At 59.5% G+C, this 19,706-nt stretch overlaps 1 pseudogene; it reads right to left on the bottom strand.

Moving 5' to 3' along the window:
- Nucleotides 1-2,913: 2,913 nt before the first annotated feature.
- On the bottom strand, nt 2,914-10,897 carry LOC102957764 (annotated as a pseudogene).
- Nucleotides 10,898-19,706: the final 8,809 nt, after the last annotated feature.

Here is a 19,706-nt window from a genome sequence, read left to right as displayed (position 1 = left end):
CCTCCCCCCCAAATAAATAGACATTAAAAAAAACTTAAGAAAAAAGACTTCGCCCTATGAATCGGGGGGGGGGGCATTTACACAATTCATTAAAAACAAACTTAAGAAAAAAGACTTCGCCTTATGAATCGGGGGGGGGCGTTTACACAATTCATTAAAAAAAACTTAAGGAAAAAGAAAAGACTTCACCCTATGAATCTGGCGGATGGGGGGGGGGGTACACAAGCCAGTCGATAACGCCTGTTTCGGGTCCCTGAAAGCAGGTGAAAAGAAGGGCCAGGGGGTTGGCTTGGAAGCGTGTGCCCAGGGGCAAGAGTGAGGGGTGGAGAGGGGGGAGAGTGACACAGAAAAGAGCAGATACAAACACACGGTATTGAGCTCACCATTAGGGAAGTCTGGGTGGCCAGTCCCTCGGGCTTGTCGGAGATTCCTCATGACGTGCATCTCAGGACCGCCTGCCGGAGGAAGAACGGGGGAGGCGTTTATCCCGAGGCTATGTCTGCCCTGGATCAAGGGTTGGCCTGTGGGGTGTTGTGGCTGGGCCTCTATGGCTGCTGAGCGGGTTCCCTGGGCAGGGAGGCGTGTCCCACCCCGGGCATCAGAGAAGCCTTAGGACAGGAAGTGAGACACAAGAAAGACACAGGCCAGAGCTTGGTGGGGGTTGTGGCTGCCTGGAGCTGGCCCCTGCAGCTGGCCTGGCTTAAGAGGCTTGAAGTCCTGCACGAGAGCGGCTCATACAGTCCACCCCTTGCAGCACTCGGCTTGGTCCCTGTCCTCCACGGGGTCCAGGCCATTAGAGCCCCCTTCGTGTCACCGGCTACCTGCGGGCCCTGCAGAGACTTTCTGCAGACAGTTGCTGCCTCTGGGGTGGACGACCCACGCCTGAACAGTTACTCCTGTCTTTGCCCGCTGATCTCTGGCGCGGGGACCCCAAAGTGGTCAGAGGGCAGTCAAAGCTCTGAGTTCAGTGACACCCCGAGAGTGCGGGTTGCAGTCCTCCCCAACTGTCCACAGCCTGGCCTCCTGGCTCCCCTCCCCTCCCCCTCCCCCAGCGCAGGTAACCGGGACCTCTTACCCGACAAACCTAAGGTGGCCGGGAGGGGAAGGGCAAATCCAATAGAGGAGGAGGGGGGACATTGGAAGGGACGGAGGGAGGCAATCCTATTTCCACAGCTTGATCCCGGACGGCGGGTGCCAGCTACTGGGGACGCAGCATCATTGGCTGGCCGTGGCTTCTGTGTACCGGGCAGCAGAACGCCAAGGTGCCAAGAGGCCAAGGAGCCTGCCTAGGCCACCAGGCGGACCTAAGTCCGGCCTTGACTCCCAATCCAGTGTTCCCACGACCACACTCCCCAGAGAAAATGTGGGGGTCGTGGGGAGAGGGAGAGGATGGGCCAGCTCACTCCCCTCCATAGTGCCTCGCACACAGTAGGTGCTTCCTAAATGTGCCGAACGACTGATTGATCGGAGGTCTGGGTAGGTGGATGGATGGACGGACGGTCGGACAAAAGGGTGGGCGGGGCTTCGCCCGGTCTTGTTCTAAGTCCCGGCCAGCCAGCCCCGGCCCCGCTTCCCACTTCCGGCTTCCTGGGCTAGCCTCATTTGCTTGCTAGCAATCTGCCTTTCAATTCTGCGGAGTCACTGCTCTGTCTCAACCCCTCGCGGGCTCCGTGTGCCAGGAATGTGGAGGGAAGAGAAACTGACAGAACCTCAGAGCCCCGACAACACCTCACCTTTCACAAGATGAGAAATCCGAGGCAGGGGGGAGAGTCCTGAGGTTTGCTCAGCCCTGGATTGCACACCCCCTCCACTCCCAGCAGCCTGCCCCCTCCCCCCCCCCCCCCCCCCCCACTCCTGCCCGGCTCCCCTACCCCTGCAGAGAAGCCTTAGGACTTCTCTGTCAGAGTTTGGTAACTAGTTTGCCCAGATGGGGGCAGGGAAGGGTCTGGTCAGCAGATGGGATTCCCTGAGTCCCAACCAGTCATTCCGAATCCTCCGGAAGGTGTAGAAGTTGCACTGAGCCCCAGGGAAGCTCTGGCTGGCCTCTGAGAGGCACAGTTAAGGCTCCCCAGCGCCTCCTGACCCAGCCTATGGGCCGCCCCCCACACCACTCCCTCCCCTCCGTAATTCTCTCTTCTCTCCTTCCCCTGCGCCTCTCACCCTTCTCCAGGGTCTGGAGACAGTAGCCAGGGGCCCACTGCTGTCCCCCTCCTATATACTGTGGCATGGGACAGACTCCTGCCCCTCTCTGCGCCTCAGTGACCCGGCTAGGGCAAGTCAGCTACCCGAGGCCCTTCTGCCCCTGACCCTCCAGGATCCTTGGCCATCAGAACTCTTGCCCTCCCTTCTCCCTCTGCCCGCACCCCCTTTCTCTCTGGACCCCCTCCTGCCGCCACTCTGGCCTCTGCCTTGCCCCCCTCTTTGACTCCCCCGATCCACGTCGTCGTGCCTCCTCCCTCCTCTTTCTCTCCCTCCTCCTGACCACCCTCCTCGAGAGAATGCCAAGTCTGCAGGTTTCCTGCGACCTTGAGCAGCCAGCAGGTTGAGAGCCGGCAGCGCAGAGCTTTGCCAAGGGGCCTCTCCCTCTCTCCCATCCCCTATCCCACTCGCCCTGCTCGTTTCCTATCTTCTCACTGTTTGCGTCGCTTATACATTATAGCTATCGTGCATCTCCTCGCGAGAACACGAGGGCAGGGATTTTCGTCTGTCCCCAACGCCTCCAACGGGCCTGGCGCACAGTAGGTGCTTAGTAACCGCTGATTTCCTCCCCACTCGCTGGCTGAGAGCCACCATTGATGTGCACTGCCTCTGATCAACAGCTCTGCGTGCCCCGGACTCTGTCGGGCCCCTTTGGGAAGACGGGGAAACTGAGGCTCAGAGAGGCCGCGCCCAGAGGGAAGACCGAGCCCAAGGTCACAGCTGTAAGCGCTGGAGGCCGGGTTCGAAGCCCAGCGTCCGGGCCCCGGCGCCCGGGGCGCTCAGCCCTTCCACGCAGCTGCCAGGGGTGGCTTCGCCCTCCCGCTCTGGAAACAGCGAAGGGGGCGGGGCCGGCCCTGCGTCGAGGCCTTCGGCCACGCCCCTAGGCGTAGAGTGGAGAAACTGAGGCACCCCCACGCCCTCTCCTCCGGCTTCCTCGGATTCCCCGGGAGCCTCCTTCCCGCCTGCGTCCCCCCCACCACCACCGCCACTCCACGCCCCGGGCCCTCCCCTCGTGCCCCCCGCCCCGCCCCTCCCCTCCCCTCCCCTCCCCTCCCAGCCCCCGGCCCGAGGCGGGGCTTAGCCCGCGCCCACCGGGAGCCGGGGAGGGAGAGAAAAATGAGTTTTCCTGCCGCCCGGTGGCGATGTCAATTGATCGGGCGCGGGCGGGGGCCGCGCGCCGGGCCGGGGGCCTCGCTCGCAGCTGCCGGCGCACAATTATCGGGAAAAAACTGGGGCGGCCGCTGCGGTGAAATTAGTTATCGATCCCTCGGCGGGGCCGCGGGGCCGCGCTCGGCGCCGACGGCGGCACACCCGGGCCGGGCCCGCCGGGCGGGGGTGGGGGGCGGCCCTCCCGCTCCTCCTCTGCCCCCTCCCCCTCCCCCCTCCCTCCCCGCCGCCCGGCTCGCCTCTCCCATTCATCCCGCCGCAGTATCGACCCACGTCGGCCGGCGCGGGGCAGGCGCCCCCTCCCGCTGCCCGCGTCCCCGCTCACTCGGCCGCCCCGCCCGCGGGCCCTGCTTCGGGGGAGCCCTCGAGCTGGCCCCGAGGAAGGACCGACGCTGGGGGCGACGGGAGGGGAGGGGAGGGCGGGGCGGGGCAGGGTGGCTCCCGCGGAGGGAGGGCGGCAGGTGCAGAGGGTGGGAGCCACTCCCGCCCCTGGAAGCTCGGGCTTCGGGGGCCCTGCTGCCTGGGGAGGTGGCGTGACCTCTCTGAGCCTCAGTTTCCTCCTCTATAAACCAGGGTCGTTCCCACGTCTTGCTTACCGAGAGGCTACAATGAGAGGGTTCGTGAGAAGCGCCTGCGTTTGTGGCTGCCCGGGAGCGTGTTGGGGGGTTATTTTGAGTTTATACCACCGATCCTCCCCAGCGCCTCCAGGAGATGTGTCTTATCCCCATTTTGTAGATGAGAAAGCGGAACTCAGAGAGGGGAGGACCCCTCATCTACGGCCACACAGTGAGCTAGTGGCCCCAGGAGGCCACACAGCGAGCTAGTGGCCCCAGGACTCTACAAAGCCACAGCTCTCAGAGGGGAGACCCCAGGGGGGGGGTGGGCTCTTCTCAGCAGGGTGCTGACATATCCCAGAGCCTGGGCTAGAGGTGTGGTCAGGGAGAAAGGAGCCGCAGGTCAGGGACCTCCAACCCCCTGTCTTAGGGCAGTTTGGCCCTGCATCCTCTAGGAAGGAGGGAGAGAGGAGAGAGAGAGGGGAAGGGGGGTGAGGAGGGAAGGGTCTCCCAACCCCAAACTGGGCTGGGGGCTGGGGAGGATCTGAGTTTTAATCCTGCCTGTCCACTCACCAGCTCGTGATCTTGGGCAAGTCCTTGTCCCAAGCCCAGACCTCCTACACAGAGGGTGCAGAGGGTGGGAGCCACTACCGCCTTGGCCACTTAGTCCCATCCTATCCTCATCCAGTCACAGGAGACTCCTGGCCAGTCCTCAGAAGTCTCCTGCCTCTGAGCCTTTGCTGAGGCTGTTCCCCAATGTTCCACCTAGCAAATCCCTCTGCATCAGGCCCCTGTTTGTGCTTACCAGCCTTCCCTCTGCTGACCTTCCCCTGCCTGCCAGCCTGCCACAGGCTCATTCATCCCTCCACTGAGCACCTACTGTGTGCCAGGAAGCGTGCTGCGCACAGTGGGCGCAGCTGAAAGGAGACAGCGCCTGTCCGTCCTCTCCTGGGGCAAGACGAGTACCGAGCCCCATGGCAGCTGCTTATCGATACCTGGAGTCCAAAAGGCACTGGGGTCATCGATCTGGGAAGGACCAGTGTGCTAGTGGGCAGGAGAGGTGGGTGAGGTTGGCAGTGTCAGGCCATGGAGGGCTCGGGACCTGTGAAGGAGGTTTGTCCCGAGTGTATGGGGAGGGCTTTGAGCAGGGGAATGCCGGGGTCAAGTTCAGCCCCACAACCGGAAGCCTGGCGTTCAAAACTCCTGCATGGGAGTCTTGGTTCTGTTCTTGGTCTCTCTGAGCCTCAGTTTCCTCATCTGTAAAATGATGGTCGTGATCTCCGCTGCAGAAGGGGTTATGGGGTTTGGAGTGGGTCGGCCCTGAGTTCGAGTCTTTCCTTAAAGCCATGGGGCCTTGGGCCGTGTCAACAAGAGGCTCAAAGGGGTGGGCCAGCATAGACACTCAAGGGCTCTGTGCTCTTTCCCCCCAGCTTTCCTGGCTTCCAAAATGGGGGCTCCAGAGGTGCTGCTCAAGATCTGGAACAAGGTCTCTCCCCCGATAGGGGAGATGGTGACCCCTCGGCTGGCCACAGGAGCCTGGGCCTGATGCAGAGGAGAGGCAGGACCACAGGGTGGGGGCTGACGAACTGTCCCTGCCTCTCACCCATGGGGGCTGCTGGGACCCTGGCTAACGGGAGAAGATGAGGGTGTGGTGGCCCGGGGCAAAGGGGTCCTGAGCTGAGTGTCCCCTTGCTGGCTACAAGCGAAGACAAAGCTCACAGTCCGCGCGTGCGTTCGAGCCCCCTGAGTTCAAGCCCCGCGTTGGGCTCTGTACTGACGGCTCAGAGCCTGGAGCCTGCTTCGGATTCCGTGCCTCCCCCCTCTCTGTCTCTCTGCCCCTCCCCTGCTCATGCTCTGTCCCTCTGTCTCTCAAAAATAAACATTAAAAAAAAAAAAAGACCCTCCCTGCCTTCTAGAGAGTGGGATATGTTGTATGTATGTATGTATTTATTTATTTAGATAGATGCTGGTTATACAAGTGGATTCACTTTGTAAAGATCCATATAGCGGATTGCCTAGAATGTGCTTCTGGGGGCTCCCAGGAGAATCAAGTCCTCACCCTGTGACCTGCCTGTGGGTCCAGGACCTGCCTACCTGGCCTCAAGGCCATGTGTTTCCTGTGACCCCTCTCCCTCCTCCCCTATGTTTTGCCCCCCTGCCAGTATCTGACTGCACCTGCTGTCAGTACAATGTGAGGGGGCGTGGGGGGAGTGTGAGTGGGGATGGAGGGGAGGCGGGGTGCGGGGAGGGAGGTGAAGCCCAGGAGGGACCTGGCCCTGAACACCCCCTCCCCAGTCGACCACTGGAAGCCTTGGCCACCGAGTCCCATCCTATCCCCACCCAGTCCCATGAGACTCCTGGCCAGTCCTCAGGAATCTCCTGCCTCTGAGCCTTTGCCAAGGCTGTTCCCCGATGTTCCGCTTAGCAAATCCCTGTGTACCAGGCCCTGTGCTGGGCATCAGGGATGTAGCTGTGAACCAGAGGGGCGCTCTGCCCTCTCACCAGCTCGTGAAGCTTTCCGCGGAGCGTGCAGATATCTGTGTATGTCTCTAGGAATGTGCGCGAGCGCTTCCGTTCGTAAGCGTGCAGGAATTTATGGAGACACATACATCCTCGCAAGTACATCTTTGTGTACGAGTCTGTGCACGGTGTACGTGGGCGCGTGTGTATTATTGCTACGTATGAGCGTGAGTCACTCCGTGTCTGCGTGAATAACCAGGCACCTGCCCATATGCCCGCATGCGCTTACGTAGATGTGCGCCTTTGCACATGTTTGTATGTGCATCTTGTATGTGCCTGTGTGTATCTGTTTGCACCTGGTTTTCGGTGCCCACCTGCGCGCGTGGGCGCACCTCTCTGGGAACGCTTGGAAGCACACGGGGCGCGTGGAGTTGCGTGAATGTGTACGGAATGCGTGTGTGCCTGTACATTTGAGGTGCATTGGCGTTGTGGGTGCACGGTGCGTCCACCCTGGCGCACACGGGGATGCACGTACCCATGTTTTGCACACCCACCTTTGTGGTTTCATTCCCACCCCCCCCCCCACCCCCCCCCCACCCCCCCGCTCCGTGCTTGCGTGTGAACGTCGGCGCAGGGGACGCTCCCCAGCGCGCGCGCACGTTTCTGAGGCCGCTTCTGTTTGTCCCTGTGTCTGTGTTGGTCCCCGCGCACGTTCCAGGCCTACGCGCGGGGGTGTGCAATCCCACCCTCGCTAGGGAGCACAGCACACTGCCATGGGGAGGTGGGTGCTTTGGATATGGCGGCAGAGCCCTGGGGAACAGAGAGAACAGGACAGCGCTTGGCTGCGGCTTGCCTGCTAGGGGATGCTGAAGAGGGAGGCAGAAGGCGGCCAGGACCGCCCAGCTGCCCCCCTGCGCCCAGCTGGGGTCCAGGAAATGGCCTCCAGGGCTGATGGGGGGGGGCAGGAGACAGCAGGTGGCCTTGATGAGCAAGCAGAGGGCTCACCCCTACAGGGTCCCCTGCCAGGGGAGGCTCTCAGGAGCTTCTGATCTTTCGGAGGCCAGCCTCCGCCGCCCTGCACCTGCACCCCAGCCTCTGCTCAAGCCGTGGGGGGCTCCGGCGGCCAGGGCCAGGCCGTGGGGTCTGGCTCTTCTTGGCTTTCTCGCCATCCTGCGGCCCCGGCTTCAAGGCCCAGGCTGGGGCTGGGCCGGGGGTCCCCTCCTAGGCAACCAGAGCTGCCTACGAAGGCGAGACGCGCAAATCACCTTCCTCAGGTGGCAGAAACGAAGCCCGCGTGCAGGAAACCAGCCCGCGCGCGCCCTCGCTCTCCCTCCCTCTCTCTCGCTGTGATCCCTCACCTAAGTCCGGGATGCCCCTCCGCCCACCACCGCGTGCCTCCTTGTGCACCGCTCCCCCCGCCCCCGCAACTTACTCACACCCCCCCCCACCCTTGTGGCTCCTGCACCCCCGTCCCTGGGGTCACTACTCACCCCAGGTAGGGCTACTCGTCTCTGGAAGTCTTTGGGGGCCTCCTCGCCCCGCTCAGAGGAACCCTCCGGGGCACCACGAGGACCCGCGGGCCCACACGCCGGCCTTTCCTTTCGTCCACGCCGTCATCGCGGGGGTCCACCGGTTGCCCTGCACTGCGGTCCTCTCCACCTGTGGTCACGGCTTGCGGGGCTGTGCCTCTGAAGCTGGAAACGCAGTCACCCCCGCCTCCACCCCACCTGCTGCCCAGAGAGCCCTCTCGCTCCTGAGAAGTAGCTTGCGCTGGCCAGCCCCCCACCCCGTGCCTTCCAGAAAACCCTGTCCTATAGCTCCTGCTCCTGCCCGGGACCCCTCACGTCTGTCACTTTCTGTACAATATTGTGGGCCAGTCCTGCCCTAGGGCCAGCCCAGGGCCCAGAGGAACCCGAGCCAGCCTCACCAGGCTTCACCTCTTAGTGACGTCATTGCCACGTCTTGCTCTCCTCAAGACGGCTTCCCCCACCCCCCCACCCCCGACGCCACGCCCTTTGGATTTCCTGTGCCCTCTCTGCGTGTCCCATCTCCCCTGCTGGCTCTTCTGGCTTTGCCTTTTGATGAACTGAGTGTGGGCCAGGGCGGGTGCCTTCCCTGGAAGTGCCCACCGCGTCCACGGGCTCCTGGACTCCCACCTCCAGGTCATTGCCTTCTCAACGCCAGACCCGTCATGTCTGCCGTCACCGTGTCCCCACGGCCCCCCTCGGGTCCATCCCACCCCACGTGTCTCCCGCTCAGCGGGTGGTACCCCAGCCCTCGGCTCCCGGGCAGGAAGCTGGGACCTCACCCTTGCCTGGTTCTCCTTCCTTACCCTCCACATCCAATCAGTCACCAAGTGTCTGCACTTGGGGTTCACTGAGCTTCTTGGACATACATTTTTTTAAGTCTGGAAACACAGCAGTCACCATTTCCTCCAGTGTTTTTTTTTTTTTTTCTGTTCTTTTTCCCCCTTCCTCTTGGACTCCAAATACCAATACATCAGGCTGTTTGGAAATGTCCTACAGCTCACTGATGCTCTTTCCACTAGAAAATTTGTGTGTGTGCGCGGCACCTGGGTGGCTCAGTCGGTTGAGTGTCCAGCTTTTGATTTCGACTCGGGTCTTGATCCCAGGGTCGTGGGCTGGAGCCCTGCATTGGGCTCTGCATTGAGTGCGGAGTCTGCTTAAGATTCTCTCTCTCTCTCTTTCTCTCTCTCTCTCTCCCTCTCCCTCTGCCCCTCTCCCCGGCTTCCGCTTTCTCTCGCTCTCTTTTTAATTTTTCGAGGTTTGTTTATTTTTGAGAGAGCATGAGTGGGGGAGAGGCAGAGAGAAAGGGGGAGGAAAGATCCAAAGCAGGCTTTGCTCTGACGGCAATGAGCTTGATGTGGGCTTGAACTCACGGACCGTGAGATCATGACCTGAGCCGAAGTCAGACGCTCAATCCACGGAGCCACCCAGGTACCCCCTCTCTCTCTTTTTAAAATTGAAAAAAAAAATTTTTTTTTTCTGTTTCATTTTGGATAGTTTTTTCCTGCTATGCTTTCAATCTCCCTAATCTTTTTTTTTTTTTTAAACATGTTTATTTAGTTTTGAGAGAGACAGAGAGAGAAGAAGAAGAAGCAGGGGAGGGGCAGAAAGAGAGGGGGACAGAGGATCTGAACGGGGCTCTGCACTGACAGCAGTCAGCCTGATGCGGGGCTTGAACTCATGAACCTAGAGATCACGACCTGAGCTGAAGTCGGAAGTTCAACCGACTGAGCCACCCAGGCGCCTCAACTCACTAATCTTTTCTTCTGTTTTGTCTAATCTGCCATTAATCCCATTCAGTATACCTTTCATCTCAGACATTGTATGTTTCAACTCTTCTAAGTTCAATTGGGATCTTTTTTGATATCTTAATGTCTCTACTTCACATTTTGAAAATATAAAATACAGTTATAAAACCTGTTTTAGAATCCTTCTCTGCTCACTCTAACATCTGTGTCAGTGCTGGGTCAGTTTCAATTGCTTAATTATTCTTTTCTTTACAGATCATTGTTTCGTGCTTCTTTGTATGTCTGGTAATTTTCTCTCCCTTTCTTTCTTTCTTTCTTTCTTTCTTTCTTTCTTTCTTAATGGGCTTTAACTCACTTTATTTTTCTTGTGTAAAACCATGTGGTGGCCACAGCTGGAGCCTGGGTCTTCTGCACAGAGACTCTGGTGTGGGTCTTCGCAAGCTGGTCAGTGAATTCCTGGTAGGGAGACTTGGTGAATACCGTCTCTTTCCAGAGGTCAGGGGCACAGTAGCTGTAGGTCTTGGGAATAGCATCAAAAGTGGCCTTGGTGAAGTGGCCCGAGGTGGCAGTGTAGCCCCTGGTGGAGAGGTAGCAGTCGTCAATGCCTGCCATCAACAGTATCGTCTTGGGCACAGGGGCCGAGATAATGCCCCTGCCCCTGGTGTAGGGGATAAGGCGTTCAGCACAGAGTTACAGTGTCTGGTCACCTTGCATGGGACAGTGTGGGCCTCGCCGATCTTGTTCCCCCAGTAGCTTCGCCACATGAGATGGTGGAAAGTTGTCCAGGACGATGGCCTCATGGAAGGCAGTGGCTACCTCCTTAGAGAACTGAACACCCAGACCTACGTGTCCTTTGTATTCTCCAATGGCAACAAATGCCTTGCACCTGGTCCTCTGGCCAGCCTGGGTCTGCTTTTGCACTGGCATAATTTTCAAAACTTCAAACCTCATCACTTCCTGGGATGCCTCCAGGAAAAAGTCAATGATCTCAGATTCCTTGATGGACAGGGAGGAGAGAGAGATCTCTTTCAGGGCCTTGATCTTCATGATGTCGACCAGTTGGCTCAACTTGTTGATGGAGATCCACTCCTTGTCCTTGGTGTTTCCTCTGTGAGTTCCGTGGTCCTGGCCCAGCCCTGACCATGGCCATGACTCCGGCCCCACATGTTGCTGCCGAAGCCTCTGTGGAAGCCACAGGCCTGGGCTCTCCAGGCCCTTCTGTGGCACCAGCATCGTTCTCCATTTGGTGTTCTGTCAAGAAGATGTCTGGTAACTTTCTTTCTTTCTTTCTTATTTTTTTAACGTTTATTTATTTTTGAGAGGGAGAGACAGAGCGTGAGCAGAGGAGGGGCAGAGAGAGAGGGAGACACAGAATTGGAAGCAGGCTCCAGGCTCTGAGCTATCAGCACAGAGCCCGACGTGGGGATTGAACTCACGGACCGTGAGATGATGACCTGAGCCGAAGTAGGCTGCTTAACCGACTGAGCCACTCAGGCGCCCAAATGTCTGGTAATTTTCTGTTGGATACCAGACATTGTGAATGTTGGATATTTTTGTATTCTTATCAATTTTCTTGAGTGTAGTTCTGGAAAGCAGTAAATTGCTTGGGAACCAATTGATCCGTTTGGGTCTTGCTTGATGATTTGTTCGGTGGCTTTTAGCAATGCTCGGTCTGAGACTAATTCTTCCCCATCTCTGAAGCAACACCCTCCTGAGTGCTCTACCCCCTGCCCTGTGAATGTTGAGTTTACCAGTCTGGCTGTTGGGAACGGGCACTATTCCCATCCCTGTGACGGCACCAGACTATTGTTCTCTCATGGTTCCTTCTTCATTTTTTTTTAATTTTTTTAAATTTTTTTAAATGTTTTATTTATTTTTGAGACAGGGAGAGACAGAGCATGAACAGGGGAGAGTCAGACAGAGAGAGACACAGAATCTGAAACAGGCTCTGGGCTCTGAGCTGTCAGCACAGAGCCCGACGCGGGGCTCGAACTCACGGACCGAGAGATCATGACCTGAGCCCAAGTTGGCCGCTTAACCGACTGAGCCACCCAGGCGCCCCTACTTCCTAATAATTCTTAAATCTGTTGGCTTCTCTCCCGGCCCCTGTCGTGGCTCCCCAGACCCCATTACCTCCTGCCTGGGATGACCGTGTCCCCTAGGTGGGGCATCCCCGAGGGCGAGACCTTGGCCCCTCATGCTGAGCCCAGCCCAACATATCTGCTGAATGAACGAATACGTGAATGAGTGAATGGATGAACAGAATGGAATCGTGGACAAGGCTCAATAAGGAGGGAGGCCGGGACCGCAGCTCAGGAGACTAGCAGCCACCTCCCAGCCCTGCCCCAACTTGCTGCGTGATTTCACGCCATCACTGGACACAACCCAGTGGTCCCCGAGGTCTCGTCGGGATCTGTCATGACACCGACGCGTGTCCACGGCGTCATGGAACGCAGACGTCATGTAGAGGACTGCCACTCTGTAGTCCTGCCGAAACCATCCTCCTTGCTTGACTGGCGGGGAATCCGAGGCCCGGTGGAGGGGGGTGGGGGACAGCTGGGCCCCAGAGGGCTCAGTGCATCAAGGACGGAGCCCAGCTGGAGGCCCGTGTGCCTGTGCTCAGTTCTGCCCCTTCTGGGCTTTGGCACAGAGTGTGGAGGTAAGGGAGTCCCCGGGGAGGGGGTGGCCTCACGAGCAGGGTGAGGGCCCCAGAGGCAGGGCCACTACTTCTCTGTGCCTGGTACTTCCCCGTGATGCCGATGCCCAACACAGCAGCAGGGAGGAAGGGAAGGGTCACTCAGAATCGGTCACATATCCAGACTGGGGGGTGGGGGGTGGGGGGAGGGCGGGGATGACCTGTGGGGAGGCTCAAGGTCAGCCTGAGGTCAGATCCTGTCCAGCTTAATTATTCATTAACCAGGCAGGTCCAGGCACTGAGTTAATGACCAGCACAAGGCTGGGGAGGGAGCAAATTCCTCCCCGGAGGGTGGGCGTGACCTGCAAGGATAGGGGAACCTGTAATGAGCAGTTGGTGGAAAGGCTCTTCATTCATTCATTCGTTCGTTCATTCGTTCGTTCGTTCATTCACTCCCTTATCTCCCTGCGCCTGTCAATGAGCAGAACCCTAGAGTGCCGGCTGGTGTGAGGACAGAGCAGTGGAGACAAGGACAGCCCAGAGTGGTCAGCGCAGGGGCCTGGGGGAGCACAGAGGAGACCCCCAACTCAGCCAGGGAAAATGGGCTAAGCTGCCTGGAGAAGGTGAGGCCGCAGAGGACCCCTGCAGATCTCCTGTGGCTGGACCACATCTGGTGGGTCCTGTGCCCTGCGGAGGGTCCCTCAGCCTCTTGGCCCCACCCCATCCCAGCTCAACTTCTGGAACATTCCCGGCTGTCAGGATGGCACCATCTGAGCTCACCTCTGCCTTTGCTTTCCTTTCACCGAGAGACCAGGTTGGGGATTTCCTCCAACGGGCTGGCTGTCCCGCCGCCCCCAGCCCCAGCCCCTGACCCTCGGCAGGGCAGTGCTGGTGGACTGTTGGGTGAGGAGAGGCTGAGGGAGGCCTCAAGTGCAGGCTGAGAAGGGAGCGAGGGGTCCCCACGTGGGGTCCAGTGGGTGCGTGCCTCTGAGGCCGAGGTCCCGTCCAAGGGCAGCAGGCTCCATGGATGGAAAGATTCCAAGGGCCATTTGGCGGTCTTGTCCGTGGCCTTGGCGGAGTCTTGCGTGCTAGGACTGGGTGCAGATGGGAATTGGCGGGGGGGCGAGGGTGGGGTTCAGCTATAGGAGGGCAAGAAGGGAGGTAGGAGGGGGGAGGAGGGGGGCTGGAAGGAGGTGGGTTCTCAGGACAGGGAGGAGGGACAGGAAGACGGGAGGGAGGCCGAGCTGGGGACCTCAGCGGTGGGGCGGTGGGTGGGCCAGGGCGTCTCCTGGGAAAGTGGCCGAAGCCACCACAGGGCTGGGCTTTCCAGAGGACACTCGGGGGGCTTCAACTGTTGGCAGCACTGACCGACCTAGGAGCTCTGTGGGAGGCAGGTCCGTGCGGCCCACGGGTGCCCATCTGTCATCACGGGCGTAGGTCATCGTGTGTGGACTGCAGGTCAAGACTCTCAAGCCTCCGGCGTGGCTGGCTCCTCCCCAAAGGCCCTGTCTTCACCCTGGGAGAAGTCTGAAGGAGGAGAGGGGCCGGCGGTCACCAATGCCCCTCTGCTCCCCAGTTTTCTTACTTGGGAGTGGGACCAGCCTGGGGCAATCTGCAGACAGGGCCCCCCACAGAGGCCACAGCCTCGTCCCAGCCCCATGGCACTCTGGGAGCTGCAGGAAAGCCCCGGATGAAAGTAGCTCTTCTTCCTGAAATGAAACAAAACCCACACTGGGGCCGGTTCACAGCCACCACCGCCCCCCCCCCACCCCGGCTCGGCCTGTCGGGGCTTGAACACAGAATCCTGGCTCTGGAGCCACGCAAGCCGCAGCCTCCTCAGTGGGGTGCGCAAGAGGAGGTGTGAGCAGGCAGCAGGTCCCCCCCCCCAGGGTGGCAGGTAATGGCATCCCATGACCTCAGTCGCTGCCTCCTCCCCCCAGGGCCCTGACGGGTGGGCCGGACATTAGGGTCCCCATCAGGTGGCAGAAGAGCCCCCCTGGGTCTCCTGCTCTGGCCCCAGGGGAGCCGGGGGGGTGAGCTTGGGGTGATGGCCAGCGGGAGCAGGACGGCCCAGAGGATGGGTGCGGGGTGGGGGGTCAGGATGTAGGCCGGTGCCCCTCCAGCCCAGTCTGGGGCTGCCCCGGCAGCTTGGGGCCGGCCCCCTCCACTCCCAACAAAGACTGGCCGGGAGGAGAGAGCCTGTTTGTTCAGTGCTGGGGCTGGGGCTGGGGGGGGGGGCGGGTATGGGGAAGGGGGGGGCAGGAAGCAGAATTTCAAAGCGGCTTCACCCTTTGTTACCCCTTCCCGGCCCCGCCCCCCACACCCCAGGCTGCACATTCCAGAACCGGAGGGGGTCCTGCCCCGGGAGAAATCCGCTTAACCGAAGGCTCTCGGGTTACAGCCTAGCTGCTCCGGGAGGTGCCGGAATGCCCAGCCCGACATTCCGGATGGCGGGTGTCCGGGTCCACCCCGTCCCCACCCTTGGAACCTCTCCAGGCCTCAGGCCCCAGGAGGGAGGGGAAGGAGCTGGAAAGAGGGGCGGGTGGTGGTGGGGGGGGGGGGGTGGGGGCTGCAGGCTCACGTAGATGATGGAGAGATGGGGTCTGGGTTGTGTTTCCAGTACGGTCAGCCCTGGATCTGACCTCAGATGAGGCAAGATGCCTCCTGATGTGGACGAGGTGGGCTGGGCTGAGGTGGGCTTTTTTCCTTTCCAAATAGGGCCAACCGCGCTCTATCTTATTGCCCGTACTTCCTTGAGGGGTACTTTACACGGGTTGAAATGCTCCAGTTTTGCGTGTACATTTCCACACTGTCTCACATCGCTGTCACCGCGTGACCGCCACCTTGAACGAGATATTGAACGTTCCCAGCCCTCCAGAGGGTTCCCTCGCGCCCCCTCCCCAGGCGGGACCCGGGAGTCTGACCTCCATGACCATAGACACTCTTGCCCGTCTACACAAACGCACTGGGAGTGTGCGCTCCGGTCCCTCAGCGTGGTATCTCCGAGATCCTTTGCTTCGCTCCAGCTTGTCCTTTTCTCATTGCTCAGTTTATTTCATTGTTTGTCCCTTCTGTCCCTGGCTGTCCCAGTTCGCTTCTGGTCCCAGGCTCTGAGGAAGCTGCTCTGAACATCCACGAACCTGTCTTTTTGTGGAGGGACTCGATGGGACGCTTTTCTTTATTCCTCCATTCTGGCCTAGGAGCACACAGAGCCCCAGGGCCTTTGCACCTCCATTCTGGCCTAGGAGCACACAGAGCCCCAGGGCCTTTGCACCTCCATTCTGGCCTAGGAGCACACAGAGCCCCAGGGCCTTTGCACGTGTTGTTCCCGCTTCTGAAACTCTTTGTTCTCTGTCCTTGGTGTCACAGCATTCCTTCTCATCCTTCAGGTCTCAGCTTCATTGTCACCTTCCCAGAGAGGCCCTGGCCTACCCCCTGGTCTACTAATGTCCCCCGGTCCTTCCTTCTTTGGTTTTGTGGCATTTGTTGCCACTTGCGACCATCTTATCCTTGTACTCGCTTCCTGGGTGCCAGGCCCCTCCTGGAAGCTTCCTGCTCTCTGAAGGTGGGCGCTTCTGCCTTGTGTATCCCAGGGGCCAGCATGGCTTCGAGTAGCGATCAATCAGACATGTGCAGGTGCCTCTGTAGGGAGGTAGGGACTCCCCTGGGGAGCAGGTTCCCCTGGGGAGGTTCCTTGTAGCCATGACCCTTGACCCAGGAGGCCTGCCAAGGAAGGGCTGGGAGCCAAGGAGGGGTGGGAGATGTGTGGGCCACCTCCATACCTTTCTTATCTTTTGGCTCATGGTTTGCCAGCGGTGTGGTGTTGTTGTGCTCCGGAGGAGAGGGGAGGAGGGGAGGGTGCGGCAGGAGGCCAGCCTTGCCCCTCACCCCTGCCTCGACCTGAGCTGCTCAGCATTCGACCGTTTTGCAATCACAGGTGCGGGAGGAAAGTCTCTCTGCTAAAATGGGAGGTTTGGAAACCACTGCCGGAGGCAACGGGGAGCCATCGAGGGTGTGTGAGGAGGGGAGTGATACCGAAGGAGCCACCGGTTGAGCCTGGGTTGGTAGAAAGAAGGGCTGGACTTCGCCCCGTGTGCCAGCAGCCTACCAGGGGCTGGGCTGGGCAACCGCAACCCCTATTTGCAAGGTTGCTTTATGCCTGGGAACGGAGCGGGGGAAAGACCCACAAGTCCTTGGAGGTAGGCAAGTTCAGCCAGTTGGGGTCGACAGCGGGGAGGCACAGAGCCTGCTCCGAACTTGGGGGGGGGTCCGCATCCCCACAAAAGCCATTAGTGCTAAAAGCAAACGCGTGGACGTGGCGCCTTCCAACAGGATATGGGGGCCCTGCTCCTGAGCTCTGTCCTGTGGGCTAAAGGGATGGAAGGGGAAAGGCAGGTGCTCACGGCCAGTGGCCAGCTGGTTAGAGGCAAGGACAGGCGAGAAGCAGGTGTCCCAAATGCAAGACAGAGCTGGCTCCCCTCGCACCGCCCTTCCCCAAACCTGCCCCTTCCAGCCCGTAAGAACCAGGCTGGTATAGGGTCCGCTCTCCACGAGTGAGTTCCTCCTTTCTTTCCCTACTGGGGGGCCACCCGGGGGTGGTGCAGACAAACCAAGATAACCTCTCCCTCTGAAGACCCTTCATGTAATCACATCTTTGATGTCCCTGGTGCCTTGTAAGGTAACAGTCACAGATTCCAGGCATTATGACCTGGATGTCTTTAGGGGAGATCATTCAGGCCACCCCCATTGCCCTGGAGATTCCAGATAGTCTCCTGAGAAACCCTAGTCTGTAGGTTTGTTTATTTAACTGATGGCTGCTCTCTCATGATTCTCTGAGCTTACAGAAATGGGGCACCATTCAGCATTTATTTAACAAGCCCTCATGAAGCTCCCGCGCAGTGCCGAGCCCTGTTCTGGATGCTGTGGACATTAAGGTGAGGTGGACCCAGCCCTCATGCTCTGAGTCTGGGAGAGAGAGAGGGAGAGAGGGAGAGAGAGATCAGGCTCCTGCCTGCTCTCCCCCATCCACCCCACCCTCCCCAGTTCTGGGGCCACCCCAGCTCCAGGGTGGGCCTTGTTTTCTGTAAGCCAGCTCCTTACCAGTTGTTTGGTTCAGAAGTTCTGTTCTAAGCCAACCAGTGCCCAGCATCTCCGGAGACCTGGGCTGCCGCGTTCAGAAGGGAGGGACTTTGGACCAATGGCGGTGGGATGCCCTCTCTCCCTCCTGTTGGACTCAAGCAGGTGGCCTCCACTGTTCCCTGGGATTAAGCTTTTGCTGAAGAACAACGGACAGTGCCCCCTCCCCCCCCCCCACCCCGGGCCACCGATTACGTCTCGTTCTGATGTCCTTACTGCTAATGCCAGCCTGACTCAGGATGCCTGCTCCTTGCCCCCAGAAACATCCTCACTGACACCGCCCTCGTGTGGAAAAGCCAGCCAGTTGTCCGGCCGGCCTGCCCTGTGTGACCTTGAGACTGCTCTGATCCCGGCCACCCTCTCCTCCTTGTCACCTCCCATTTGCCTGTGCGCCATTCCCCAGACGCACCCTCCCCCGCCACTCCCTTTGCTCCAGCCCTTGGGTTCTTTGTCCTACAAGGTGCTGCTCAGCCGGTGTCCCCTTTAGCTTCAGCTTCCCAACCTCCCAGGCTAGAAAAACCATGGAGATAAAGGCTCCCCAACAGAGGCGAGCCCCCACGGGGCGCCAGGAACTGCCTAAGGCCTTTGTGACCTCATCCGCCACGAAGCAAGTACTGTTATTATCACCCCATTTTACAGACAAGAGGTTAGAGTCCAGACGGGCCCGACCCGAGGTCTGCCCGCCTCCAAGCCCATGCTGGAAATGAACCATCGGCCCTGGCTTTCTTCTTTCGCCCGCGGGATCAGCATTCGGATCCCCATCCTTGGACAGCCCTTGCCCCTCGGCCCTCCCGTACCCCAGCCCAGGAGCACAGTGGGGGCTAAGTTTGCTGAGGACAGCGGCTCGGAGAGGAGGACCTCCTTGCCACCTCTTGAAGGGTAAACTTGCAGACAGCACCCGCCACAGCGGCGTGCTGAGAAACGCACCAACACCAGCTGCTGGGGGAGGCGAGCCAGGAGGGGGCTTCGGGCGGGGTGGCCGCGGACCGGACGCTCCAGCAACGGACTGAGGCAACCGCTCGCCGCCATTCCCGTGTATACGCCTGCCGCAACCCCAAATCCCGTCTCATCTTGGCCAAGTTATAAAAGCCGCTCCTACGGCAACACTTCATTTAATCTGGCGACAGCTAAGATCAAATCGAGTGCCTTCCTGGATCGGAACCCCCTGCTAACCACTCTGTGTCCTCGCTGGACTGCAACCTGGAGAGGAGCATGCCTTTACAGTCCTCCTTGCACAGAGGGTCAGAGACGGTGGGTGAACCATCCAAGGTCACCCTGCTTGGGAGGGGCAGACACAGGATTAGAACTCAGGCCTTCCGGTCCAGACCAGAGTGTTTCCACTGAACACTCCCATACATTGCTGCCCCCAGGAAGCAATGTGGTCCTCAGGAAGGGGGAGGGGGGAGGCAGGAGGGGACAGGGAAAAGGGTGTGTAGGGAAGGCCCGGGTTCCAGAGCCTGCTCTGCCCCGTCCCAGGGGGGTGACCCGGCAAGAAGGAATTTGGCTTTTCTGAGCCTCAGTTTCCTAATCTGTAAACTGGGCACTGTAAGTGGTGCCAACCTCACATGGTAGTCGTGTGAATGGGAGAGCCTTTTTTTTTTTTTTAATTTTTTGTTTATTTATTTTTGAGAAAGAGAGAGCGAGCATGAGCGGGGGAGGGGCAGGGAGCGAGAGGGAGACACAGCATCCGAAGCAGGCTCCGGGCTCCGAGCTGTCAGCACAGAGCCCGACGCGGGGCTCGAACCCACGAACCGGGAGATCGTGACCTGAGCCGAAGCTGGACGCTTAACCGACTGAGCCACCCAGGCGCCCCTAAAGATGCTTTAAAAAATCATCACTGGTAGCATCTTGCTAAGAAAACATCATGAAAGGAGCCCAAAGACCTGCCGTATGTCGAGCAGTTATCACGTGCCAGGTAATGTGTGCAGATACTGGTCCCTCACCTGCAAAACGGGTCTCCAGCCCGTGTCCAATAACACGGTGACCTTTGGGTCAGCCACTCCTTGAGTGCCCCTGCCCTGGAGAGAGCACCGGGTTGGCCATAGTCAGGGAACACCCCTCTCCAAGTATGCCCTGTTTACGGTCATCAGGGGGAACAGAAAGAGGAAGGGCCTTGCTGTTGTGGCGCGTGCTGGGAGTGGGGGGGCTGGGGTGCAGGCTGAGTAAGGGCCAGGGGACCTGTGAAGTCCTCAGAGACACCCTGGTCCCCGCCCAGATTGGGTTCCCACCCACCCTCTCCCGGGTTCCTTCCCAGCCCGGGAGTGCTTGTAATGACATGTTA

Source organism: Panthera tigris, chromosome D4 (genome assembly GCF_018350195.1).
Source record: "Panthera tigris isolate Pti1 chromosome D4, P.tigris_Pti1_mat1.1, whole genome shotgun sequence".
NCBI lineage: Eukaryota > Metazoa > Chordata > Mammalia > Carnivora > Felidae > Panthera > Panthera tigris.
This window is presented reverse-complemented; position numbering and strand designations above follow the sequence as displayed.